The 12,191-nt window shown below is 37.8% G+C and overlaps 1 long non-coding RNA gene across 1 annotated transcript; it reads right to left on the reverse strand.

The window, feature by feature from the left end:
* Nucleotides 1-2,611: 2,611 nt before the first annotated feature.
* LOC137584118 (uncharacterized) lies at nt 2,612-2,821 on the reverse strand. The gene is made up of 2 exons (XR_011033464.1): nt 2,725-2,821; nt 2,612-2,667 (listed from the first exon to the last, which is right to left on the reverse strand). It is a non-coding gene; the product is annotated as an uncharacterized lncRNA (long non-coding RNA).
* Between the last annotated feature and the right edge of the window lie 9,370 nt (nt 2,822-12,191).

The raw sequence follows: 12,191 nt of genomic DNA on the forward strand, positions 1-12,191 counted from the left end.
AAGCTGAATAACTATTTTCTGTCAATGAGAATAGGAATCTAAAGATAATGGGAATTGCCTCGTTTTTGGATTTAAATGAAATTGATTTCCAGAACACTGTATCCGGACACCTAGCATAGACAAAAAACATGGACTATGGCGATATAAACCGGGTTTTCCGTCTGTTATAAATATATACACAATATAAATATTTTGTTTTTTTCCATATTGTTGTCACACCATAAATTTGTTTGGCTCTGTATATACAATTTAAGAGCAAAAGACAAGTTACGCACCCTCAAACAAAAACGAAAAAAAAGTAGATAAATAAAACCAACAGTGGCAGCAACATAAAACTATAAAAGCGCCAAAAATTGAAATAAATTGAAAAAAATGTTGCAGAAAATATTACAACATGATGTTGAGCGTCTCTCTATGCCCCGTATCTGCCCTTTAGGTCCCCTTTGTACTGGGCTCCCTTCCTTTAACGCCCTTTACTCGTGTCAACTTTGTGTAAGTTGAATCCTTCTGCCGTGTCCAGCATTCTGCCCCCTTCGAGCCATCCTGTGTGTCCGTGTTCGTTTGTATGTGCGTGCATATAAATTAAGTTTAAAAAGTAAGCATTGCTCAGACTGCTCTCTGCTTTCAGATTTTTTGTTTGTTAGTTGTAGTTAATGTTGTTGTTGCTGGTGTTGGTGTTTTCTTATGTTTGAAATCAAAATAAATGCAGTAGTTAGTTTCTCCTTTGGTATTTGATAGCCAACTCACAACAAACATACACAAAGACAGCAGCAGAAGCACACAAACTGAGAGATAGACAAAGAGAGAGAGAGAGCAGGAGAGAGAGAAGGTAAAATAAGGTAACTTTTGAAAAGAAGTATAGATAAACCTTATTCAACTTTGTCTATAAACAGTAAGTAAGTGAGTAAGAAGTTGGGGGGCGGTGTGTGGTATTGAGAACTAAACAGGAATTAAATAACTTGACTATCTTTTCATTACAGTGAATGCATTCCCAACAACAAATCAAAGTAAGAGATGAGCAATCCAATTGTAAATTACATGTGTACAGCTGAAAGGATATTCCAAAGCAAAAGTTCATATACAAGTGTGAATAGACATGGAGGGAAACCTTTTTCGTTGTGTATCTGTTCGAAAAACATCCTAAGTAGATTTAATTTTCGAATTAAGAATATTAATTCATTCTTTAATAGAAGTAAATGGCTTCTAAACGAACTAACGATCTAAAAAATCTACAGAACAAGGTCAAAGAGTTAAAAATAACCCTCAAGCATTCTAAAAGTTTTCATATAAAAACTAGGACGGAGTCTCTAGAGGGGAATTCGCTATTTGACTAACAATTTGTAGAAAATCCTAAACTATTCACAATAAAAATTCAATTTAAAACAGTTTTTAGTTTGACATAGCATACTTTTGCGGGCTTTTTTAATGTTGAAACTGCAATTTTTATTTGGGTCATGTTAAATTGATGAAATTTATTATTTCATTTGCTTGCACTTGGATTCTCATCCAATTTTAATTGACTCTCTAATACAGACGCGTACACACACAAATACACACACACACACATACACTAATTCCATTCTATCTGCATTAACAAAGCCCTTTTTATGTGCGAATGCGACTTGACCATTAAATCTGAGTTTGCTTTCCAATTAAACCACTTGATTAGCTCTTGTGAGCGAATGTGAAATCTAAGCTAAACAGCCATGGTAACACTTAACTACTTGGCAGAGAGAGGTTTTTGGGTAGTGGGAGGGGGGACACTGAAAGGAGGGCGTTGCATTGATGGCGATGGCATTGTCATCGGTGTGCGTGGAGCATGTTAATTGCGCCTAATCAGTGAACGAGAAAGAGAACGCATTTGAGAGAGAGGACCGCCCCATTGGGAATAGTATTGGGCGTGGCTCGAAAATAGCTTAATTACATACAAGATGCGAGACCATCAAATTAGCTGACTAACATCTATTCGTGAAGATTTTGCGAAAAAATTTCTGCTGATGCAACTAACTAAGACTCTTCAAAATGGGTAAATGGAAATCGAAGTGACGCTTAGCTTTCCTACCTCACGACTACCCATTATTTTCTTCGCATTCTTTGCTCTTTTTGTATCTGTATCTTTCACTTGGTTTCTTTCATTTTTTCTTGCGGTTAACACATTTTTGTGACGGAGAACTAGATGCAATGCGAAAACTTAATAAACGTGAACGTTGTCTAGCACGAGGATGATGATGATGATGACAAGCGAAAGTCGACAGACACTCAACGGGTTATTAGCGAATGGGCTGGGTTGTTCATGGGAGTTCATGTTGTTGTTCTATGGGCGTGGCCAGGATGAAAACGTTTTTCCAGTTATGCCCTTTTGCTGGCTTTACTTCACTGCTGCTGCTGCTGCTGCATTGAGCGTTACGCTAAATGGATTTTTAATGTCATCATGTTGCCAGGAAGGGAATCTTCTATGTGTGTATGAGTGTGTGTGTGTATATGTGTGTTGCATAATAACACTTAAGCTTGTGCATGTGGAGTTGATCGCGTGATGAGTGCCAGTACGAAAAGATCACAAGACATTTGAATATTTACTTTGCAAAGAAAATTCAAAATTTTAATCAATTAATTTTGGTTTAAATAGTATTTATTAGAAAATATTTTAGCTGTCAACAAACACAAATCCTATAAAAGAAAGAATTATTATTAGTATTCACTTTACTAAACAATAAAGTTACTTACTTAATTTTTCCACGATCAGATAAATTGCATGTCGCCATTGGAAATGGATTTGGGGATCGGAGCGGAGAACGCAAACAACCGCACGCGTCGACGCAGCGATCACAACTGACGCGCGCTCCCTCAATTGCAGCTTCTTTTATAACGTCACCGAAGAGCAGAAGAAAGTGCAAGAGTTGCTCTCGCTGAACCCCACTATTACTCTCTCTCTCTCTCTTTCACCTACACTTTGTAGCTGAGCGCCAAAAAATCGCTCTCGCTTACTCTGTCTTCTATTGCGGCGCTCAGTACAGCAAAAAAAAAAATGCAGTAACTGCTAAGAACTGTTTTCACTCTCACTGATATTCTGTTAAGCTCTCTCTCGCTCACTTTTTCTGTCTCATTCTGTCGTCAGCTGAGGAAAGTAATTGGTGAGAGAGAGACAAACTTTTTCACATGACTAAAATTATTTAAGAAATAAAATAATTGAGGACGCGTTTAAGATGTTTACATTTAAAGTTGTATATTGTGACATCTCTTTTGGCAATTTATATTCATGTACAATATGTTGCGATAGTTAAAAATGCATTCAATTTCATTTGATAGCCACCCTCACGTCGACAGCACTATTAGAAAATGGCAACCCCCCTAGTAACTCTTTTGGTCACAGCCCGCCCAAGTCATGGCAGAGTTGTTGTTCGTGCTGCTTCCCGTTGTTGGGTACGTGCAACAATCAAGTGTCAGCGTAATGAGCTATCAAGCTGCAAAATATGCAATTTGAGCGCGACTGAGTTGAGCGACAAAGAGACACTGCAACATTCACGCACATACATACATATGTACATACACATACACAAAGTCGGTATGTAGCATACTTATATGGACTCCAATGCGGGTCGAAGCAGGAACAACACCTCGCTATCGCAGAAGCTTTGCTAAATTTTGCGTGTAAGTGACAAGCCCCGCATAAATGGCTATAACAACGGCAAAAAGCTTCTACACAGAAGTATATGTGTGTATGTGTGTGTGTGTGTACGTGTGATGTGGCAAATACATACTCACATACTTACGTACAGTGGACGCGTTTTTGTTGCACTTATTAATGAACAAACAAGAGAGCGGCTACGTAATCATCGTTGTCAGACCAGCGCCATCATAATCAAGCACTCAAGCGCATAATTATGACTGGGCCCAGCCTCTCGCCTCTCGTCTCTCGCTTCGACTCGACTCCAGCATCCCCAAACCGCCCATTTCTCTTACCCTCTGCCCAACTGGATGAGGAATGAGGTGGCTAGCTTCTCTGACGGTTGTTGGTTTGCTCTCTGGTTTGGGTATTTAGGTTTCACTGTGGTTGCAAAACCAACACGACAGTGGCGTAGTTTAAAGTGGCTTTTAGATAAATTATATGGTGGAAATTATTTATCTATGCCGCATTCATTAAAAGTCTACAAGGCGTAGCCACAGCGGAAAATAACCAAAATATATAATTATTATTACTATTTTGGTATTGAAAGGATTATTTTGTTAATATCTACAAATTACTCATATCTAATTTAACTTGAGAACTTGAAAGTTCAAGTGGTTTGTCCATAAAAAAGTTATACTCTACATTAAGCCATTTTAAGGTTGAGTAACGACATTTAATATTATTCCATATGGACTTCAAAGTTGGAAAGTTTACTCTGCTCGACTGGTGAGCCACTGGTACCCCTTTCCTTGGGACTGCACTCCGTTTGCCAACCATCTGAAGTGGTCAACTGCATATGGCAAATGTGGTTTAAATTCTATCTCTGGAAATGCCATCTTCTTGTCTCGCTTTGCTTCCCTTGTTGTGGTTGTTTATGTATTCTTTTTTTTCGAGTTCATAATTCACAATTAAAAATCATGACACTTAAACATAATGAAAATATGAAAACGGTTTTGCTGTTGCTACGCAACAATAATAAAGTGTAATAAAAGTTAATTAAAAGTCTTGGGGGATATTCGGATGTTGACAAAGGCGGGCGGGAGGGTTTTGGAGCGGGATACCTGCCGTATTCAGAGGCGGTCCGATTCCGTGTCCGAGTCCTTTAAGTCCGCTCAGCCAAAGCATGGTAAAGAATTTAATTGGAAAAAATATTGATCACTAATGAGTTTTTAATCACCATTCTTAAAGCAGCTATATATTTTAAATCTACACACAATAATTTCCCCGAAATTCTCAAACATTCTGCCACAGGCAGCCTCAGGTCCACCTAATATCAACAAAGAAACCCAAACAATGCAGTCATCGGGGTGTTAAAATGGTTTTGTCTGCATGTCAAATTACAGGAGGCATAATTTCAAGCCTGGTTGCCTGCCGACTTTTCCAAAAAAAGAAAGGGGAAAAAACAAACACAAACAAATGGAACAAATGGCAAAGGGGAAACCCAAAAAAACCAAAACCAGCAACAACAAAAATAATGAACAATGTGAATGAAAAGGTGCAAAGTGCTGTAATTATCCATTGTCTATGGCAAAAGAAATATGCAATTGAACCAAAGGGCATACCAAGTTGGCACCGGTTGGTGGTTGGATTGTTGGTGGGGAAAACGAAATGCAAACCGAATTCAATGAGCAGGCAGGCAGACGGGTTTGAAATTTCGTTAATGGATTCCAAAATAATGCATTGTTTATTTCAATTTACCGTTTGTCAGTTATTTAAGAAAATGTCAATTAGCATCAATTGTTTGCTTGGCCAACTATTTATAAATATTATTTAAAAGTTTTTCAATACTCTTGCAAAAGCTGAACAGTTGAATATCTATAAGACATATGCCCTTTTTCCATACTTCCTTAGAACCCTTAAAATACGAGATCGAAGGGAAAACCCAAAGGATTATTCTGGATTTGAGAAGGAACTTAAGTTCTATTCGCAAACAGATGTTGAAACAATGTGCTCTCATTTAGTTTACAAATCTTGATAAAATGATTAACTGATAATTCTTCAAATTATAGCAAGTGTATTCAAGTATCGGTGCGTTATCTTTAATATGTTAATGCATACGAGCAATATAAATAATATAAACAACAGAAAATCAATTGAGATAGCTTCAAATATTTCCATAATTTTCCATAATTGTATTTTAAACTTGACAGCTTTTGTTTTGTCTACAAGGATGCATATCGGTATATAGATTGAATGCGACATTGACTAAAACAAGAGACATAATTGCACAATTCAATTCAAATGGCAATTCTAGCTATCAAGAATTGTTTTTGAATGTAGTAATTTTTTTGGTAATTAGCAGAACTTAATGAGACTGTCACTTAGCAAAGAATGGGAAATTCCCAGCAAGCAGCTTCTTTTCCATTTGATTTACTGTTCGTTGTTGATTGTCCAGCATGAAACTTTGTTGATCGAGAATTATGCACATATCTCAGAGATGTATCCTGCGGCTTGTAGCCTAAGAGTATGCAAGACGTTTAAAGACGTTCGTGTTTGAACTTTCATTAATATTTGATATAGGTTTCTGTTCTTGCTGCACTTCATTTGCCATTAATGAATTTGTTTAGTACATAATGCAAAGTATGCTTAGTGCAGCGATTTGGTGGCGCCAATGGGGTTAAGAGGAGGTGCCGGTTTCGGTGGTGATGGTTGGTGCGGTACGCTATTAATTAGGCTTATTAAATTCGACGCTGACAGCTATTGTGGTTTGGCGGTATGATATTCCGTCAAGGACATTTTAATCAGGCCAATTGTTTAAGGGAAGTGCATTATGCAGGAATCCAGAAGGCAGTAGGCAGACCGCAAGCAACTCTCAACTCATTACAAATGAAAATTACCACTTATGAGAAATTTTCCTTACAACGGTTGAGTGAACCACCAAAAGGGAACTTTTTCATTTTGCATTTTCATTTTGGGTTTCCTTTTTCTGCGGCGATCTGGTGAATGCAAAAATCATTCAAGGATACACATAAATGGGTAAAAACACGCTAAACCCTAGTCCTTTGTGCATGCAGGATGAGGTTGAGCCGGTTTGGTTTGGCTGTGCGGTTGCCAGCGCTGGCATGGATGGGGTCCAAAAGTTAATTGTAAACATGACCCAGTTTGGCCAAGCACTCGATCTGGTACTCTCCTATGGTCGTCCGCCCGCCCCGTTTCCCGCTAGTTACTCATTCAGTTTTTTGCCTTTGTCTGACACAGTTCAGAGTGAACCGCATTGCGTGGAATGAAGAATGCCTTTCGCTTTATAATGGCGACATTGGGCATCTGCTGCTCAAGTTTCTCCTCCTCCAAGAAGCATATTTGTTATGCTCCATTGTGTGCTGTCACCTAAGTCATTTTGCCATCCACTTGAGTAATGGCAGCCAGCTTCTAGTTTAAAATATGCAAAAGCTCGAAAAATGTTTATAATATCTGCAATGCCACCAAAAGACATGAACAGAGAAGAAGAGAAATAGAGAGGGAACGGTATAGAGCAGGAGGGATGAAAAGGGAACAAAAACGCAGCAGTGTGAAAAAGATTTCCATGGAGGGCCACCGATTTTCTCGTTTTAGGTTCTTAGTTGCCCGCTAGGCAACTGTAGGTTACATGTATGTTGGTGTTTGTGTGTGTAAATGTATGTGTGCGTGTGTGAGTTAGTTGCAGTTCAAGTTAATTGGATTTGGCCAAAGTGCTGCCACTTTGCTAGCGGCCTTTGAAGCATGTGCCACTCTCCACCCGCACTCTGTGGCTTAGTTGAATGTCAGTTTAATGACGAACAACTTATGCATTCAACGTTGCCAGAGAAAGTTACCATCAACGCAGTGGGGACTTAATGGCATTGTAAATTAGTCTAGCTGAAATCTGAAATTCGAGTAAGCTTGAAGTACGTATGCATGGATAGATCTAATAGGTGTTTCAACTTGATTAAAAGAGAAATTCTATTATGCCCAGGTTACAGCCTATAGAGAAGTGGCATATAAGTATTCAAAATGAGGGACAACGAGACAATTCTACATTCATTCTACCAAATAAGTGCCTGTAAAGGACTGTACGAGTCATTGGCATTACTCTTGATTCCCTTCTTTGTTTAAATATCCTGAAAGGACACCACTGCATCGTGCAGCTAAAGTCAGACCACAAATCGTATCTGTAATTTTAAATGCACAAAAAAATGCTGTCAACGATGCAACACCATAAAAGGAGAAAAGCTGGAGCAGGATCAGACCAATATCCCAGTCATAACAGAAGGTGACTTCCTTTTCACATAAGTCAATTTTCAAGTGGATGTCCAACATGAATGAATAATGTGTAGTGTGTGGGTGTTGTACACACAAAACCTAGAAATGGAAATGCAGACAGAGAGAAAGAAAGGGCGAGAAAAGAATATGGTGACAGAGGAGGAAAAGAAAGTAAAGTACATTTTGCCTTAGAGCGCCAAAAACTGAAACATTTACATGCACAGCAGTAAAGCGAACAACACCCAACCCAAAACATAAAGTTATGCCATAACAAAGACGTTGCAGCTCTACAGGGGAAGCAGGAAAATTACACACACAGCCACAACTTCTCTATATATGTGTATATACATACTACTACGATATGCATAAAACTATGCTACATTGGCACTAAAATAAACAGGCAAAAAAGCGGCGCACAGGGCGTATAAGTAATATGTGTGGCATACATACATACATACTACATGTATATACATATAAGCACTTGAGTGCGAGTGTGAGTGTGAGTGTGGGTGTTGGTGTGCGTGTGTGTGGCAAAACGTAAAAGATGCTGTGCGACATGTTCTGACGATGACGACACGATGCACGATGATGTTGATGATGACGACGATGATGATAATGAAATATTACACCAAAGACAACCTTTGGCAATCATAAAGCAGGGATGGATCACCGGAAAAAGTCCTACAATCTCTTTTGGAATATCACGAAGATTTGTCTCTTAGTCGATAGTGGCTTTCGATCGACCTAGCTTTTCATTCCTGTTTAGATATTATGTTGTCCTTGTTAGACTTGTCATGTAATACTAAGTAGTTGCTGGTAATCACAAGTTAAAGCATAATGCTATGCCCTAACTCTACTCTACCCAACTCCCTACTACGTCTTTTCTATCAAAAACCTTTTATGTTGGCTAAGTAAATGTTTAAAATATTTCGACTGCCAGTGTCCTTGTTGGCAATGGTGGTCGTGGTGGTGATGGTGGTGGCGGTGGCGGATGGGCTGCTGCATGTACTCATAGTTGAAGTTTTGCGCCCAAAATTATTAAGATGAGTGGCATAAATTATGAGCAGCAGAGCAGGACATAGGACACACGGGCCCAGGACTCGTAAAAGCCGCTGGCATATAATCCATAGAGACTAGTCTAAACGAGGGCAGTGGCAGGTTGCTGAAAGTATGTTTGTCTGTGTGTGTGTGTGTATATGTATGTGGTATTGCGAGGATGTGGGTGGTAAGGCGGGAGTAAAGAGGTTGTTTGATGAGTGAATGACTAACTGCAAGACAGTTTGCCCATGTGTGTGTGTTTGTGGTTGATCACTTTAAGTATTGACATCCTTTGGCCTGAATGGCGTATACGTAATATACGTATACATACGATGGTGGCCTTTGGCAGTTAGTTTAATATTTATTTAATTTAATATGCTAATTGGATGTGATCTGTGGGTGTATGTGTTTCTGTATGTGTGTGTGTGTGTGTGTGTGTCAAGCAACAACTTTACGAGCGTAGTGAACACAAACAATTCATAAATAAATAAATAACAAACCTCACCAACTTTTCACATATCAACTGAACACGGATGACAAAAACAAAAGCCTCCATCCACCCAGTCAAAAAAAACTCTGAAACTATGCCACGACTTTTATTAATCGTTTCAAAAATAAGTAACGGAAATTTCTAGCAGTCAAGTTAGAAGACTTGAAATTTCTTTGAAAATAAAAAATGAATAAAAAATGGTAAATGGAAAACCACTTGCAGCCAGCGACAAATTGTTTTTGCGATAAAATTGGACAAGCGACAAGCGAGTCTCTAATCGTTCAGTTTGAAGGAGGATGCGGGCACGAAATGCAACTAAAAGGCTGCCGTTTCACTGATGTTAATTATGTTAGAGAGCGAAGAGGAAAAGAATAGTGGGCGACTTTTGTCTGGGCGACACAGCAAATTGCATTAAATGTACAGCAAATGCATTTCGGTAGTCATTTTTTTTTTGTTTCTCCCAATTTAAAAACTCCGCAACCTCCAACAATCTGCGAACAAATTGAATTTGTCAAACGACATAAATAAATGGTAAATCAAACGAATTGAAAACTGCTGCTGCTGCTGTTATGCTGTTGTTGCCATTGCTGCATTTTCTGTGTTGTTGTTGTTGCTGCTGCTGACGTTGCTGTTGCTGCTGCTGCTGCTGTCAGCGGGAAATGAAATTGCTGCATGCCAAGCAACAACAAAAAAAAAGTGCTATAAAAATATCAAAGTATGCAATGAATTATACGTGAGCAAAAAATATGTATATCTATACAACAGAATAAAATGTAAAATAAATACATTCAAATAAAATATATAAAATGTTATGCATATAAAAATAACACATAAAATAAAAACCAAAGAGAAATAACTTGTGCTCGATTCCAAATAGTTCGAATGGTAAGAGGATTTTGATAAAGGATTTGTCACATCCGCATACTAGATATCAGAAATATGGTTTATTTAAAAGGCAGCAAAACAAAATTTATATAATTTATTTTCATTTGGGTTTTTTTTAGCAAACAATTTCTAGACAGACATCGAATATTAGATTTAGCTTCTCCAAACCATAATCTGAAATCTTAATAAACATGGAAGAGATATATGTATTGTATCTCAAGATTTTTCATTGATTGTCATTGGATGAAAACACTTTTAATCTTCAGTTGTTTGAAAACAATTTCAAGGAGATCAATTCCAAAATGTTGCTAGAAACATTCCTAAAATATATGTCGTTTATTGTTTTGTTATCAATGAATTAGATAAAAGTTAGAATTTGCATTTAAAATTTAAGCAAGACATTTAACATGAGTTTTTATGCTTGGTTGCATATTCTTTCATTAAATTTTGTTCGAAATGCAATGCTTTTCACAATATTCCATGTATAAGCCATCTTTCCATTGGTTTATTGTTGCTGTTGCTACTGTTGCAGCTGCTGTTGTTGCCGTTCTTGCTGTTATGCGTATACTTGATGCTTCCCTTCGTCATATGTGAAGCACAAATAATATGAATTTCAATTGAAGCTAAGACAAAAAATAAAAAAATAAAAATAGACAAAGCGGGAGAGAGGAAGAGAGAGAGAGAGGGGGAAAAAAGGCAACAGCAGTCGTTCGCTGAACTGTGAAAAGTAGACGGGAAGTAGCGAAAATGATGCACACATGGCGACACAACACAAGGCAAAGTCAGTCAGTTGGTTGGCTGGTTGGTTGGTCGTTCTTGCCCTCCCCGCTGCCTTCTTTCTTTCCCTTTTGGCAGCATATTGAACTTGTCAACATGACACAAGGGAACGGAACTACAGCAGAATGAATGAATGAATGAATGAGTGAGCGAATGGGTGAAATACTTGAATTGTTGGCGGCGTGTGCGTAAAGTGATTGCCGATACTGGAAAATGTATGCATAATATATGCAAAGGGCACAATATATAAATGTATATACGAATAGTATGCATAGAACCTGAATCCCCCACTGCAGAGACTTGTTGAACCAAGTTAAAAGCGCGCCTGCAATCGTTCTACTCTCCTTTTGTTCGAAATTGCAATTGCTGTTACTGTTACTGCGCAAAATTGACATTGACAGCCTCTGGCATGGAGATGGAGCTGGAACTGGAGATGGAGATGGAGAAATGAAAATGGAAATAGAAGAAATGGAAATGGTTTCCCCATCAATTTGAATGACATTCACATTCAGAAAAAGATGAAAATAGCAAAAAATTTGTGACATTGTGTATAGGAAATAGTTTTACTGTTACAGTTGTAGCAAATAGTTTTACAAATATTTTTTGATTGTGAGTTGAAGGTGGCTATGCAAAATACCAAATGCCAACTGAAAATACGAAACGAATTTTGGGTAGGTATTCATGAATATATTTTATGGTTAGTCCAATCGAACATTTCAGTTTCAATCAAAAAAACTTACGGAAATTGACAAAAAGAAACTTTCCATGGAAAGAGTATTCAAATTTAACAAGACTCTGTTCAATGAGGCTATGCATTTTGATGAAATATTAAAACTATTGTTATGTTTGACTTTATTTCTATACAATTTACTCAGCAGACAGAAACGGGTACTCAAGTTTACATTGTTAGTCCAAAGTTAGTTCCAGTTGATAATTTAAGTTTAGAGCAACAACATTCTCATTATAATTCTTTTGGTTTTTGTATCCCATAGTTTTCTTCCTTCATATTTTGTATGCGTCTTCTTCCACATGAGTTAGTTGCTTTCGTTGCTCAGATTTCATTTTCCAAAGGTTAATTTTCCAGTTATCAAATAACGGGCTAACATGCATGCCATG

This window comes from Drosophila tropicalis, unplaced genomic scaffold (assembly GCF_018151085.1).
Source record: "Drosophila tropicalis isolate 14030-0801.00 unplaced genomic scaffold, ASM1815108v1 contig_878, whole genome shotgun sequence".
NCBI lineage: Eukaryota > Metazoa > Arthropoda > Insecta > Diptera > Drosophilidae > Drosophila > Drosophila tropicalis.